General features: G+C 45.9%; 1 long non-coding RNA gene and 1 pseudogene across 2 annotated transcripts in view; both read right to left on the reverse strand.

Moving 5' to 3' along the window:
* Window positions 1-13,849, reverse strand: part of LOC149977452 (uncharacterized) — a 1,012,103-nt gene that overhangs the window by 353,061 nt on the left and 645,193 nt on the right. The window lies entirely within an intron of this gene.
* The window catches only part of LOC110490722 (outer dynein arm-docking complex subunit 2-like), a 33,172-nt pseudogene continuing 31,958 nt past the window's right edge, over window positions 12,636-13,849 (reverse strand). The window contains exons 12-14 of the transcript XR_016486916.1: window positions 13,361-13,581; window positions 13,109-13,172; window positions 12,636-12,912 (exon numbers count right to left, since the gene is read on the reverse strand). The product of XR_016486916.1 is annotated as an outer dynein arm-docking complex subunit 2-like (transcript). The remainder of the gene's footprint in view (window positions 12,913-13,108; window positions 13,173-13,360; window positions 13,582-13,849) is intronic.

The raw sequence follows: 13,849 nt of genomic DNA on the forward strand, positions 1-13,849 counted from the left end.
TGTAAAACCACCACCAGACACAGCTCATTTCAATAGCCAAAACATGCAATCAACAAACGCAGGATTAAAAAATAAATCGCTCACTAACCTTTTGAAAATCTTCATCAGATGACAGTAATATGACATGTTACACAGTACATATTTTTTTTTTCAATAATATGCCATTTATATCCATAAATGTCCATTTACAGTGAGTTCACGTTCAGAAATTACTCAAAAATGCCCGCAGGAAATCTATGTAGCGCGGCAAGATAACGTAAATAGACATCATAAACTTTGACTAAATATACATGTTCTACATATAGTTAGAAAGATACACTGCTTCTTTATGCAACCGCTGTGTTAGATTTATTTTTAACGTTACAGAAATCGCACACTATTCCATATGCTGAGACAGCGCTCAGTTCCAAGCTACATTTCCACGTAATGTTGGAGTCAACAGAAACACAGATTTAAGCATAAATATTCCCTTACCTTCGATGGTCTTCGTTCAGAATGTTCTGGAAGGCTTCATACTTACCCAATACATCGTTTGGTTTCAAGTCTTGCGTCTTTGTATTAGCTACTGCTAATAACATCAGCTGAAATGCACCCAAAACGTCCTCTGGTCCGGAAAAGTTGCGCATCAAAACTTCAAAATTACATATTATATGTCGACTAAACAGGTCAAACTAAGTGCAGATGTTACGGTGCGTGAATTAGGACCCAAAAGCGAATCAACTTAAACAGAGCTTCTTTAATTACCAAACATAGGTAGGCTCAGATGGACCGGCAGATTCCGACAGGACAGGACAAGGTTACAGCAAACATGACGACAGTCTGGTTCAGGCATGAATGACACAAACAAACAAGAATCCGACAAGGACAGGAGCAGAAACAGAGAGAGATATTGGAACCTAATCAGAGGGAAAAAAGGGAACAGGTGGGGAACGGGGTGAATGGGTAGTTAGAGGAGACAAGGGACAGCTGGGGGAAAGCGGGGGAGAAAAGGTAACCTAACACGACCAGCAGAGGGAGACAGGGTGAAGGGAAAGGACAGAGACAAGACAACATGACAGTACATGACAGTACCCCCCCACTCACCGAGCGCCTCCTGGCGCACTCGAGGAGGAAACCTGGCGGCAACGGAGGAAATCATCAATCAGCGCACGGTCCAGCACGTCCCGAGAGGGAACCCAACTCCTCTCCTCAGGACCGTACCCCTCCCAGTCAACTAGGTACTGATGACCACGGCCCCGAGGACGCATGTCCAAGATTTTACGGACCCTGTAGATAGGTGCGCCCTCGACAAGGATGGGGGGGGGGGGGGAAGACGAGCGGGGGCGCGAAGAACGGGCTTAACACAGGAGACATGGAAGACCGGGTGGACGCGACGAAGATATCGCGGAAGAAGAAGTCGCACTGCGACAGGATTAATGACCTGAGAGATACGGAATGGACCAATGAACCGCGGGGTCAACTTGCGAGAAGCCGTCTTAAGGGGAAGGTTCTGAGTGGAGAGCCAAACTCTCTGACCGCGACAATATCTAGGGCTCTTAGTTCTACGCTTATTAGCAGCTCTCACAGTCTGCGCCCTATAACGGCAAAGTGCAGACCTGACCCTCTTCCAGGTGCGCTCGCAACGTTGGACAAAAGCCTGAGCGGAGGGGACGCTGGACTCGGCGAACTGAGATGAGAACAACGGAGGCTGGTACCCGAGGCTACTCTGAAAAGGAGATAGCCCGGTCGCAGACGAAGGGAGCGAGTTGTGGGCGTATTCTGCCCAGGGGAGCTGTTCTGACCAAGACGCAGGGTTGCGAAAAGAAAGACTGCGTAAGATGCGACCAATAGTCTGATTGGCCCGTTCTGCTTGACCGTTAGACTGGGGGTGAAAGCCGGAAGAGAGACTGACGGAAGCCCCAATCAAACGGCAAAACTCCCTCCAAAATTGAGACGTGAATTGCGGACCTCTGTCCGAAACGACGTCTGACGGAAGGCCATGAATTCTGAAAACATTCTCGATGATGATTTGTGCCGTCTCTTTAGCAGAAGGAAGCTTAGCAAGGGGAATGAAATGAGCCGCCTTAGAGAACCTATCGACAACCGTAAGAATAACAGTCTTCCCCGCTGACGAAGGCAGTCCGGTGACAAAATCTAAGGCGATGTGAGACCACGGTCGAGAGGGAATAGGAAGCGGCCTGAGACGGCCGGCAGGAGGAGAGTTACCGGACTTAGTCTGCGCGCAGACCGAGCAAGCAGCCACGAAACGACGCGTGTCATGCTCCCGGGTGGGCCACCAGAAACGCTGGCGAATGGAAGCAAGCGTACCCCGAACGCCAGGGTGGCCGGCTAACTTGGCAGAGTGAGCCCACTGAAGAACGGCCAGACGAGTAGGAACGGGAACGAAAAGAAGGTTCCTAGGACAAGCGCGCGGCGACGGAGTTTGAGTGAGTGCTTGCTTTACCTGCCTCTCAATTCCCCAGACAGTCAACCCGACAACACGCCCCTCAGGGAGAATCCCCTCGGGGTCAGTGGAGGCTACTGAAGAACTGAAGAGACGAGACAAAGCATCAGGCTTGGTGTTCTTAGAGCCCGGACGATAAGAAATCACGAACTCGAAACGAGCGAAAAACAGCGCCCAACGCGCCTGACGCGCATTAACCTGTTGATGCCAGGCAGATTTACGCCCCCTTTGGAGAAATTGGGTACCCCTAGTAAACTGAAAAAAAAAAATATTAAAAATTGCTAATATATGCATATAATAATTATTATTGGATAGAAAACACTCTAAAGCTTCTAAAACCGTTGGAATTATGTCTGTAAGTATAGCAGAACTCACAGGGCATGCATTCTTCCAAACTAGTTTTTGTGGCCATGAAAGTTGGAGCAACTTTGACGTCATGCCCCCACCCTTCCCGACCACTTATGGATCTGGGGACAATTTCCATCTCTTCCACTAGATGTCCTCTTTCTTTGGAGCGTTCAATCGTTCAAATCGCGCGAGAATTGGCCCTACAGGAGTGGTTGGAGTAAGTGTCGCGATAAAAAAACCTGTGCGTCAGGGCGCGAATTGGTCACAGCCATTCCTTTGTGCCAGCACTCCTGGGAAGAGCAAACGATGCCCGGTTGAATTTAAGTTTGTTTTGCACGTCTAAAACATCATAAAGCTTGCTTCTGCACTTAGTTTGACCTGTTTAGTCGACATATAATGTGTAATTTTGAAGTTTTGATGCGCAACTTATCCGGACCGGAGGACGTTTTGGGTGCATTTCAGCTGATGTTATTAGCAGTAGCTAATACAAAGACGCAAGACTTGAAACCAAACGATGTATTGGGTAAGTATGAACCCTTCCAGAACATTCTGAACGAAGACCATCGAAGGTAAGGGAATATTTATGCTTAAATCTGTGTTTCTGTTGACTCCAACATTACGTGGAAATGTAGCTTGGAACTGAGCGCTGCCTCAGCATATGAAATAGTGTGCGATTTCTGTAACGTTAAAAATAAATCTAACACAGCGGTTGCATAAAGAAGCAGTGTATCTTTCTAACTATATGTAGAACATGTATATTTAGCCAAAGTTTATGATGTCTATTTACGTTATCTTGCCGAGCTACCTAGGTTTCCTGCGGGCATTTTTGAGTAATTTCTGAACATGAGTACACTGTAAATGGACATTTATGGATATATATGGCATATTATTGAAAAAAAAAAATGTACTGTGTAACATGTCCTATCACTGTCATCTGATGAAGATTTTCAAAAGGTTAGTGAGCGATTTATTTTTTAATCCTGCTTTTATAATTTTATATTTTCTGGGACAAAATGGCTGCCGCTTGTCTTTGTTTCGGTGGTGGTCTAATATAAATGTGTGGTGTGTTTTCGCCGTAAAACATTTTAAAAATCTGACATGCTGGGTAGATGAACAAGGTGTTTATCTTTCATTTGAGCTATTGGACTTAATAATGTGTGGAGGTTAAATATTTTTAAGAATATTTTTGCGTTCCATGCGCCACCGTTTGAGCTGAACGGGGGGGAGGGTGTTCCTACAGAGGAACTCCTGGCACCAACAGGTTTTAAGTCGTTTGGCAGAACGGATGTACTCAAGGTTCCTATGGTCAGTCCAAACGACAAAAGGAACGGTCGCCCCCTCCAACCACTGTCGCCATTCGCCTAGGGCTAACCGGATGGCGAGCAGTTCGCGGTTACCCACATCATAGTTACGTTCCGACGGCGACAGGCGATGAGAAAAATACGCGCATGGGTGGACCTTGTCGTCAGAGAGGGAGCGCTGAGAAAGGATGGCTCCCACTCCCACCTCTGACGCGTCAACCTCGACAACGAACTGTCTAGAGACGTCAGGTGTAACAAGGATAGGAGCGGATGTAAAACGATTCTTGAGGAGATCAAAAGCTCCCTGGGCGGAAACGGACCACTTAAAGCACGTCTTGACAGAAGTAAGGGCTGTGAGAGGAGCTGCCACCTGACCGAAATTACGGATGAAACGACGATAGAAGTTCGCGAAGCCGAGAAAGCGCTGCAGCTCGACGCGTGACTTAGGGACGGGCCAATCAATGACAGCTTGGACCTTAGCGGGATCCATCTTAATGCCTTCAGCGGAAATAACAGAACCGAGAAATGTGACGGAGGAGGCATGAAAAGTGCACTTCTCAGCCTTCACAAAAAGACAATTCTCTAAAAGGCGCTGGAGGACACGTCGAACGTGCTGAACATGAATCTGGAGTGACGGTGAAAAAATCAGGATATCGTCAAGGTAAACGAAAACAAAGATGTTCAGCATGTCTCTCAGGACATCATTGACTAATGCCTGAAAGACAGCTGGAGCGTTAGCGAGGCCGAAAGGAAGAACCCGGTATTCAAAGTGCCCTAACGGAGTGTTAAACGCCGTCTTCCACTCGTCCCCCTCCCTGATGCGCACGAGATGGTAAGCGTTACGAAGGTCCAACTTAGTGAAAAACCTGGCTCCCTGCAGGATCTCGAAGGCTGAAGACATAAGAGGAAGCGGATAACGATTCTTCACTGTTATGTCATTCAGCCCTCGATAATCTATGCAGGGGCGCAGAGACCCGTCCTTCTTCTTGACAAAAAAAAACCCCGCTCCGGCGGGAGAGGAGGAGGGGACTATGGTACCGGCGTCAAGAGCTACAGACAAATAATCCTCGAGAGCCTTACGTTCGGGAGCCGACAGAGAGTATAGTCTACCCCGGGGGGGGGGGGTGGTTCCCGGAAGGAGATCAATACTACAATCATACGACCGGTGTGGAGGAAGAGAGGTGGCCCTGGACCGACTGAACACCGTGCGCAGATCGTGATATTCCTCCGGCACCCCTGTCAAATCACCAGGCTCCTCCTGTGAAGAAGAGACAGAGGAAACAGGAGGGATAGCAGACATTAAACATTTCACATGACAAGAGACGTTCCAGGAGAGGATAGAATTACTAGACCAATTAATGGAAGGATTATGACAAACTAGCCAGGGATGGCCCAAAACAACAGGTGTAAAAGGTGAACGAAAAATTAAAAAAGAAATGGTTTCACTATGATTACCAGAAACAGTGAGGGTTAAAGGTAGCGTCTCACGCTGAATCCTGGGGAGAGGACTACCATCCAGGGCGAACAAGGCCGTGGGCTCCTTTAACTGTCTGAGAGGAATGTCATGTTCCCGAGCCCAGGTCTCGTCCATAAAACAGCCCTCCGCCCCAGAGTCTATTAAGGCACTGCAGGAAGCTGACGAACCGGTCCAGCGTAGATGGACCGACAAGGTAGTGCAGGATCTTGAAGGAGAGACAGGAGTAGTAGCGCTCACCAGTAGCCCTCCGCTTACTGACGAGCTCTGGCCTTTTACTGGACATGAAGTGACAAAATGACCAGCGGAACCGCAATAGAGACAGAGGCGGTTGGTGATTCTCCGTTCCCTCTCCTCAGTCGAGATGCGGATACCTCCCAGCTGCATGGGCTCAGCACCCGAGCCGGCAGAGGAAGATGGTAGTGATGCGGAGAGGGAGGCGACGGAGAGCGCGAGCTCCTTTCCACGAGCTCGGTGACGAAGATCAACCCGTCGCTCAATGCGAATAGCGAGTTCAATCAAGGAATCCACGCTGGAAGGAACCTCCCGGGAGAGAATCTCATCCTTTACCTCTGCGCGGAAACCCTCCAGAAGACGAGCGAGCAAGGCCGGCTCGTTCCAGCCACTGGAGACAGCAAGAGTGCGAAACTCAATAGAGTAGTCTGTTATGGATCGATTGCCTTGACATAGGGAAGACAGGGCCCTGGAAGCCTCCTCCCCAAAAACAGATCGATCAAAAACCCGTATCATCTCCTCCTTAAAGTCTTGATACTGGTTAGTACACTCAGCCCTTGCCTCCCAGATTGCCGTGCCCCACTCACGAGCCCTTCCAATAAGGAGAGATATGACGTAGGCGACACGAGCAGTGCTCCTGGAGTAAGTGTTGGGCTGGAGAGAAAACACAATATCACACTGGGTGAGGAACGAGCGGCATTCAGTGGGCTCCCCAGAGTAACACGGCGGGTTATTGATTCTGGGCTCCGGAGATTCGAAAGCCCTGGAAGTGGCCGGTGGATCGAGGCGGAGATGGTGAACCTGTTCTGTGAGGTTGGAGACTTGGGTGGCCAGGGTCTCAACGGCATGTCGAGCAGCAGACAATTCCTGCTTGTGTCTGCCTAGCATCGCTCCCTGGATCTCGACGGCTGAGTGGAGAGGATCCGAAGTCGCTGGGTCCATTCTTGGTCGGATTCTTCTGTTACGGTGCGTGAATGAGGACCCAAAAGCGAATCAACTTAAACAGAGCTTCTTTAATTACCAAACATAGGTAGGCTCAGATGGACCGGCAGATTCCGACAGGACAGGACAAGGTTACAGCAAACATGACGACAGTCTGGTTCAGGCATGAATGACACAAACAAACAAGAATCCGACAAGGACAGGAGCAGAAACAGAGAGAGATATTGGGACCTAATCAGAGGGAAAAAAGGGAACAGGTGGGGAACGGGGTGAATGGGTAGTTAGAGGAGACAAGGGACAGCTGGGGGAAAGCGGGGGAGAAAAGGTAACCTAACACGACCAGCAGAGGGAGACAGGGTGAAGGGAAAGGACAGAGACAAGACAACATGACAGTACATGACAGCAGAAGCAAGCTTTATGATGTTTTAGACACGCAAAACAAACTTCAATTCAATCGGCCATCGTCTGCCCTTCTCTTGAGTGCTGGAACAAAGGAATGGCTGGGACCAATTCGCGCCCATACGCACAGCCTATTCTCTCGTGGCACGCACTAATTTCACTCCCATAGGGTCAATTCTCGCGGGATTTAAACGATTCAAAGCTCTAATGAAAGAGGACATCTAGCGGAAGAGATAGATAGATAGAAAGTGTCCCCAGAATCATAACTGGTTGGGAAGGGTGGGGGCCATGACGTCAAAGTTGCTCCAACTTTCATGGCCACAAAAACTAGTTTGGAAGAATGCCTGCCCTGTGAGTTCTGCTATACTTACAGACATAATTCCAACGGTTTTTGAATCTTTAGAGTGTTTTCTATCCAATAATAATTTTTATTTGCATATATTAGCAATTTTTGATAGATTTTCTTTCCAGTTTACTAGGGGTACCCAATCTCTCCAAAGGGGGCGTATGTCTGCCATATCCTTAACGTGTCAATACTTTCCCCCTTGATAACCAGCACACTTCTGTATGTTGTAAAAGCATTACATGGTTGCTGCCCATATCATTGCATAGTGCAGAAAATACATGAGAGTTCAGGGGCCTTGCATTAACAAAGTTAACCATTTTCACTGTAGTGTACAAAACGTCTTTCATTCCCTTGGCAGCAAGAGCCTCTTGGTGGATGCTGCAGTGTACACAAGTGGCGTTGGGAGCCACCGCTTGCACTCGCGTTACCACTCCACTATGTCTCCCTGTCATAGCTTTTGCGCCATCAGTACAGATACCAATATGAGCAGCAGCTATGTTTGGCTACATACAGACCGTTAGTGGAATTCCCACAAGAGAGTAACAGTTAATGTGATTGGATGTCAATTATTTGATTAGGCTACCTGTATTTGACATTGTGTTGTTATTTCGCTGAATACTAATTTTAATTGTATTTTTGGCAGTCAGACTCAGACGAAGAGAAAACCTCACACAAATGTTTAGCCATGTTGGATTTTTATTAAAAAATGTTTTTCTATGTGAATCACATTTTAATTTGGAGTACCCCCGACAGCATTGCGCATACCCCTGGGGTACTGTAGAAAGTGTCCAAGGTCATTTGGCTTTGGTCCCGATCCACCCAAATATATTCTGTGCAAGTAAAACAGTAATGAACGGAGCGGCTGCCAAAGCTAACTTTGACTGATTTAACGTAGAAAAACAATGTTATTCCTATGGCCACCACTGAAGTGTTATCTGCAGGTCACTCATACAGTAGAATTACCTTGTAATTGCGCATATAACGTTTGATAAATGGATTGCGAGTCATGTCTATTTTTGTTAAACCGATCCCAGCTTCCGTAATTACGATGGCAAAAGGAACATAACACAAAGCTTCCCGAATCAGCCCCTCATACAAACAGAGGGCTCCACACAAGTGGAAGCATTATTAACGCTTTTCAAAAGACACAGGAACCACAGAGAGGCTTCTGTGTAGCAGCTTTATGATTGATTGTTTTGCTCCATCTCTTTTTGTAAAGAGATCTGTTACAGTAACACATTCATTCAAATTCGTGGTGCAAAGAACTTGAATGCTGCCTGCCTGCCCTTTTATACCACAGCCAGTTAGTTTTTAAGAAGTCATTTCAAGGACCACGGGAAAGGAAGAGACCCTCCAAGACGCTCAATGGGGATCATAAAGGGACTGGGAGACTTTCAGATGGATACATTCTAATGCTTAATGTAGAACAGAAAATTGTACTCACTTCAAAATGAAGGCCTGAATAGGCCTTGGGCTCCGGTGAGCAATTTTCTGTAGATAGAAATGTGAGGCAAGAAAGAAGTATCATTACGATACATAATTATGGTCTGTTCATCATAGACTCTGGAACAGAGGTAAGAGAAGGAGGACTGGATGGATAGTCAGTAATTGTATCTGACCACACAATCTTGACCTCAAACATTATTGTGTTGGCAAATACAAATGAGTTTTGGCAAGGAGCACTTTCCATTGCAAAGTTATTCCCTCGCTCTTTTGTTACAGAGCTTAGTTTTACAAAGCGTTTGTGTGTGTCCATAACACCAAAGTATATATAGTTCGAAGCGGACACATATCAATGCACCTATAAACCTGCTTTTAAATCTGCACGAAACAACGGTCCAAAACATTCCTAGTGCGAGACGGAAAGATTGAAAGGACTTTTTTATGAAGGCATTTCATACACATAGGCTATAGGTCTAGTCTCCCTCCATATTGCAGGCCTTATGAAAATGTTAATCTCTGGACATCTAGACGATGTAAAGCTTTAAAACAAACACACTTAAGTTATGAAGGTAATTATATTTTTAACCGTCAATCATCTCTCCTTTTGATGCATCATTAATCAGGCAAATAGCTAACAGATGCTGCTTCTTCTGGATTTCTGGTCTCCCTACCCACATCTCAGGCCCACATCCAAAATGGCACCTTATTCCTTATTTAGTCCATTATTTTTGACCAGAGCACTATGGGCCCTGGTCAAAAGTAGTGCACTACATAGGGAATATGGTGTCATTTGGGAGGTAACCTTTAGGGCCCTCCTGTACCATACAGCCAGGCCATGCTATTGGCCACAAGGGCTTGTTTAAGTTGTTCATGTACTACTTGTGAATACAAAAAAAAGGTCAACCATATTCCAAAACAATTTTTGCCTCAAAACACCACTCGGCCCATGATTGCTTCTGAAATGAACACATGCCCTGAACAACTCTCCCTGAAACTCTCTATTACCGTTTGCAGCCTTTCTTGCTTGACAGTAATGGCTTGGTCATTTTATTCCAAGCCTGCGCCTGACCTTGACATTTTTATATGTTATTCAAATAATCCTGAGAGAGTAAAAAAAAAAACTCAGATCCACTCGCAGATGTAAGTGTGTATTAAAACACTCAGTGCTATACTCTGCATCACGCTGGTTTCCTCTCTTCCCTGCCTGCCTGGACAACCCACCGCCACATTTCTACCTTTGTTCACACCCAACCCCTTGAGCCGTCCCAAAAACTAAACTAAACACAAACGCTACACAGGAAAGTAACTGTTAAATCTCTCACTCTCACTGACTGGATTCCTTAGCTATTTATCACATCCCAACTTAATGAGTGTGAGGGCACCCTTCTGAGGGGTTTGATGTTTGCTAATGAAGTGTCACCCAATTGTGGTTTTGTATGCGATTATTGGTATCATTCTAATCATTGCTATTATTATTATTATGGCCCTTTTTGCATAGCAACAGTGTTATGAGTAATTACGCTGCGGCAAGCAGCCTGTAATGGGAGCAAGTGCACGGAGGTGCCACATTACTCATTGCCAGTGCAGTTAACTTGTTTTATCGCCTTGCCAGGCTGGACTCTGAAGGGCTCCCAATCTCTGCCATTTTTTTAATGCAGCAGAACTGGACTGAATATGAAGGCTTGTTTAGTAGCCAAAGGACTGAAAGGCAGTCTGAAAGGTTCACTTTGTTCCCTGAAAACCCATACTGTATAAATTCTTTAGTCTTTACAGCTAAATATGTTGCCAGCCAACACTCCTCTTTCTATGCAAACAGAACATACACTTTTGTTTATGACAACAACCACTGGTCCAGTTGTCCATCATGAACTTGGCACCAGAGATAGTAATCTGCACATGCTCTTTCCATGACACAGACTGACCAGGTGAATCCCTTATTGATGTCCCCTGTTGAATACACTTCAATCAGTGTAGATGAAGGGGAGGAGACAGGTTAATGAAGGATTTTTAAGTCTTGAGGCAATTGAGACGTGGATTGTGTATGTGTGTCATTCTGAGGGTGAATGGGCAAGACAACATTTTTAAGTGCCTTTGAACGGGGTATGTGTCAGGCACACGGGTTACTGTGTGTCAAGAACTGCAATGCTGTTAGGTTTTTCATGCTCAACAGTTTCCTGTGTGTATCAAGAATGATCCACCACCCAAAATACATCCAGACAATTTGACACAACTGTGTGAAGCATTGGAGTCAACATGGGCCAGCATCACTGTGAGCGCTTTCGACGGCTTGTAGAGTCCATGCCCCGACGAATTGAGGCTGTTCTGATGGGAAAAGGGGGAGCAACGCAATATTAAGAAGCTGTTCCTAATGTTTTGTACACTCAGTGTATAGCCACCAGTTTAAAAGAGAGGGTTATTGGCATACTTCTGTAATGGGATCGTTGTTTAATTGAATGTGGCAACAGGCACCTGCTTCCAGTTGGGAAGCTTAAACTTAGACTCTAAAATGTAGGATATCATTCTGTCAGTTATGAAATATGAGTTAGAGAGAGATCGGTGTGAGTGCTACTGGGCCCTCTGCAATTTTAAATCCTACAGGGTTTTTGAGTCAAAGGCTAGACATTTCCACATATCTTAATTCATCACATATTTTTTTTAAACACTTTTTAAATGTATAAAAAGACAGCCTTATCAGTTTGTCGGCATCGTTTCTGAAAATAAGCCTTGAATTTATTAAGAGGTTACCGTGGTATAAATGAATGCATATGGCTTGTATTGTATGTCCCCCGAGTAGCCCAGAGTAAGAAAATAAATACAGCTAAATCATTTTCTTTTTTTAGCAACCGTCAACAGCTGTCAGGGCACGATTTCTGTCCGTTATTTATTTTTAGGGGAAATGACTAACATAAAAAAAAAATCAAACGCAAAATAAAGCTAGCCAGGAAAGATTCCAGAAAGTGTCACTGTTGAAGAGAACTAAATGACAACTAAGTAGGCATTCGTAACATGACAAATGTTTTAAGATTCTGTCAGCTTACATTATGAAGTAATACTTTTTTAAAGGCAGCTTTCTCTCAGTCTGCTTGGCCATACTCAATACTAATTGGAGGAGAGCTGCTTCAGACTAACACATTATTGGGTGTCTATAAAATCAAGACTTTACTTCATCTTTCGTTAACAGTAAAAAAGAGCACATTCCTCCTGCAAACATTCATGTAAAAGATCAGAGATAATAGAATCCGTGGCAGAACTACATTTTGCCCAAATAATCACTTTGACCAGACACAACGTAAAGGATGAGATGTGACAACATTTGGGAGTGAAAAATGTGAGACAGCAATATGTACAAATGAGAGGTCCTGCAATAACACCACACATGATTGCAGCCCTTCGACCCTCATCCCAACTGCTGTCGGCTTTCCATTGGAACGTAATGTAGACCCATCTGCCCAAACTATCAACTTAGCTCTCTAAAACACGGAAAACACTTGCTCACTACGCTAGCAAACATATTTTCAAAGTATTCCAAGCACCTATGGCTACCCATTCAATAAATGCTGAGTCAAATATCTCTGTACTTCTGCGTGGGAGGGGGGGGGGGGGGGGGTTGTCAAAGTCAGGGCTAGACCCCACTACAGTAAATAATATTTAATAAATGGGATCACAACCAGCAAACACACAGTTTAACTCTGGTGCTGGTTAGGCTCAAATCTGAGTGGGGCTGGAGTGATAATGAAGGGAAATAATAAGGGGAGGGAGCAATAAGGGGGCGTAACGTTCCTTAGCCACGTTCTCCATGCTGATGGAGCACTTCCAGATGGCCCCTGTGGTGGCGGCCAGGAGCTGCTTGTTGTCTGCCTGGCTCAGCAGAGTCACCAGGGACGGCAGGCCCTCGTACTGACGTACCAGGTCACGGGTACGCTTGTCTTCCGCACACTAACAGAGACAGGGAAAGACAGGCAAAATATACAGCTTTTTGGGGCTATTAGTACACATCTCAAAACGATGATGGACCTATTTTTGGAAGTTCTTTGCCCTAATGCTTATGCATTGTTCATATTCCCAGCATCAATGTACATTTTTGCTTGTTAATGCGTTCCTTTTCACTGAGAATAGGTATGGACCTAAGACAGGAATTTAACTGGGGGGGGGGGGGGGGGGGGGGTGAGGCATAGGACCTGAGGCATAGGTTTTTCACAAAGTCCTCGATCATGCCCTCAGTCTGGATGGCAATTCTGTAACGTAAATTACTTCAATTAAAGTGTAGGGAATCAGAGACAGTGTTTTGGGTTCCAATGATGAATCACACAGTGGTTCTCTTCAGGGTGGCACTCCATGCCTTAATCTGCTGAACATGCTTCCCCCACCATGGGTGCACCTGAAATGGCACCCTATTCCCTATGTAGTGCACTTCTGTTGACCAGAGCCCCTCACCTCTGAGGCACACTCCGGCAGGGTTCCCACCACAGGGATTAGTGTGTTCTCATGGGGAGACTTAAGATGAGGGATTCCCCCAGCCTTTGCAGATGGCCTCCTTGTTCCTGGTGCTCTTTCTGCAGCTCCAGAGGACCAGTGCCCTGCAGCGAGCCACCTCCACGCCTTTCTCCTGCTCCTTTGTCAGGGCCACCGAGTCAGGCACGCAGTATAGTAACTCGTACACAGAGTCAGACACACACACACACTCGCGCACACACGCGCACACACACACACACACACACACACACACACACACACTCGATGATCCAGTGTGTGTATCAAATACAATTTATATCAGACATTGCGAAAGTAATGTCAGATTTGTTCAGTGGATATGAAATCCACAGGAGATGCTGTAATGATAGCTGTGGTTTCCATTGACGCAATGTATTAAACGAGAATAACAAAATAGTTGGCCATGGTCAGGTGCATAATCAAATCCT

The sequence above is a fragment of the Oncorhynchus mykiss genome, chromosome 15 (genome assembly GCF_057628025.1).
Source record: "Oncorhynchus mykiss isolate SJ-2025 chromosome 15, ASM5762802v1, whole genome shotgun sequence".
NCBI lineage: Eukaryota > Metazoa > Chordata > Actinopteri > Salmoniformes > Salmonidae > Oncorhynchus > Oncorhynchus mykiss.